The sequence below is a fragment of the Dendrobates tinctorius genome, unplaced genomic scaffold (genome assembly GCF_039654945.1).
Source record: "Dendrobates tinctorius isolate UK_male_01 unplaced genomic scaffold, ASM3965494v1 ptg000110l, whole genome shotgun sequence".
NCBI lineage: Eukaryota > Metazoa > Chordata > Amphibia > Anura > Dendrobatidae > Dendrobates > Dendrobates tinctorius.
In genome coordinates, this window is record NW_027361778.1 from 113,013 (window position 1) to 115,986 (window position 2,974).

The following is a 2,974-nucleotide window of genomic DNA, read 5'->3' on the forward strand; positions in this document are numbered from 1 at the left end:
ATTGGAAGCAGCACCCTCTTCCCCCAATGGATGCCAATTTGGGACAACAACTGGGTCATCCATCACCTCCTCTTCAATGTCATGTGCACCTTCCTCTGTGTCACTGTGTATGGTGGTATAGTGTGCGGGAAGGGGCACCTGAGTCTCATCAGGGTCAGAATCTGGCTCTGTACACTGCGAGGACAATGTAGTGCTCTGAGTGAATGTACCAGCAGAATCATCTATCAGTGGCATGTCAGATTCATCTTGACCTGGGTAATTCACCATTTCACTTGATAATCCAGGCATGGTATGTTAAAACAGCTCCATGGAGTAATCAGTAGTATGGCCTGCGTCATCCTTCAATCTTGGTTGGGGTGAAGGACACAAGGAAAGGTGTGGTTCTTGAACATGAGCCTCCAATGACGACTCAGTGCTTTTATTTTTTACAACTTCAGAAGAGGAGGCGATAGAGCTGGAGGCTGAGTCAGCAATGTAAGACAAAACTTTTTCCTGAAGCTCTGGCTTTAAAAGCGGTTTGCCAACTCCTAGAAAACTAAGCCTTCGAGGCCTTGTGGAGCCAGACGATGACGCAGGCTCAACACCTCCTGCATTCGGTCCTATTTTGCTTTTGCCACTACCATCAGATCCACCACCAACACCATCATTACCAGCTGCCAACCCCCGCCCAATTCCACGGCCTCTTCCACCAGCCTTCCTCATTTTTGGTAGAAATGTAGACAAAATCCAACAAACTATATAGTAATGTAAAACAAGGTACAAGGTGTCTATAGGACAGGGGAGATTTTGAATTTCTGCACACACTTGTGGACACTGGACATTCTTGGATTGTGTGAGGCCCACTGAATATCACTGAGCTATGTCACAGGCTCGATGTCGCAGGTGTGAAAAATGTCACTAGAGGATAACGGAGATTTTGAATTTCTGCATACACTTGTGGACACTGGACACTTTTCATAGAATCATAGAATCATAGAATCATAGAATCGTAGAGTTGGAAGGGACCTCCTGGGCCATCTGGTCCAACCCCCTGCTCAAAGCAGGATTCTCTAAATCATCCCAGTCAGATGTCTGTCCAGCCTCTGTTTGAAGACTTCCATTGAAGGAGAACTCACCACTTCTCGTGGCAGCCTGTTCCACTCATTGATCACTCTAACTGTCAAAAAGTTTTTTCTAATATCTAATCTGTGTCTCCTCCCATTCAGTTTCATCCCATTGCTTCTAGTCTTTCCTTGTGCAAATGAGAATAAAGTTGATCCTTCTACAATGTGACAGCCCTTTAGATATTTGTAGACAGCTATTAAGTCTCCTCTCAGTCTTCTCTTTTGCAAACTAAACATTCCCAAATCCTGCAACCTTTCCTCATAAGACAGGGTTTGCAGACCGGGCACCATTCTGGTCGCTCTTTTCTGAACTTGCTCCAGTTTGTTGATGTCTTTTTTAAAATGTGGTGCCCAAAACTGGACACAATATTCCAGATGAGGTCTGACCAAAGAGGAGTAGAGGGAAATAATGACTTCACGTGATCTAGACTGTATGCTTCTGTTAATACATCCTAGAATTGCATTTGCCTTTTTTGCTGCTGCATCACACTGTTGACTCATATTCAGTCTGTGATCTATTAGTATACCCAAGTCTTTTTCACATGTGCTGTCACTTAGCCCTATTCCTCCATTCTATATATGCTTTTTTCATTTTTTTTGCCCAGATGTAGTACTTTGCATTTCTCCCTGTTAAAAACCATTCTGTTAGTTGCTGCCCACTTCTCCAGTTTATTTAAATCTTTTTGAATCCTCTCTCTCTCTTCTCTAGTATTAGCTATCACTCCTAGCTTTGTGTCATCAGCAAATTTAATCAGTTTACCCTCAATTCCTTCATCTAAATTGTTGATAAAGATGTTGAACAATACAGGGCCCAGGACAGAACCCTGTCGTACCCCACTTGAGACATTCTTCCAACTGGATGTGCAGCCATTTACGACCACTCTTTGGGTCCGATCACTAAGCCAGTTATGAATCCACCTAACAGTTGTCTTGTCCATTCCATACTTAGTCATTTTTTCAATAAGGATTGTATGAGAGACTTTGTCAAATGCTTTGCTGAAGTCAAGATTTACTATATCTACAGCATTTCCTTGATCCACCCAATCAGTGATACCGTCATAGAAGGAAATTAAGTTAGTCTGACATGACTTATTAGTTACAAACCCATGCTGACTCTGTTTAATCACTTCATTCTTATCCAGGTATTGACATACATGTTGTTTAATAATTTGTTCAAAGTTCTTTCCTGGTATAGAAGTCAGACTGACCGGCCTATAGTTGCCTGGGTCCACCTTCTTCCCCTTTTTGAAGATAGGAACAACATTTGCTCTTCTCCAGTCTTCTGGCACTTCTCCTGTTATCCAAGAATTTTCAAAGATTATGGAGAGGGGTTCAAAAATTTCTTCTGCTATCTCCTTCAGTACTCTGGGGTGTAATTCATCTGGACCTGGAGACTTGAATTCATTTAGGTTAGCTAAGTGTTTCCTCACTATCTTTCTGTTTATAGATATCCTGGATTCTTCTATTCCCTTAATAGGACAGTGAATAACAGTTGATGTTACATTTCCTTTCTGAGAGAAAACAGGTGCAAAATAGGAATTTAAAAGTTCAGCCTTCTCAACATCCTGTCTTACCATTTCATCATTTTCATCCTGTAAAAATCCTATAGCATCTTTGACTTTTCTTTTACTTTTGACATAATCCCCAAAAGGATTGTGTGAGGCCCACTGAATATCACAGCGCTATGTCACAGGCTCGATGTCGCAGGTGTGAAAAATGTCACTAGAGGATAATGGAGATTTTGAATTTCTGCACACACTTGTGGACACTGGACACTTTTGGATTGTGTGAGGCCCACTGAATATCACAGCGCTATGACAAAGGGTCGATGTCGCAGGTGTGAAAAATGTCACTAGAGGATAATGGAGATT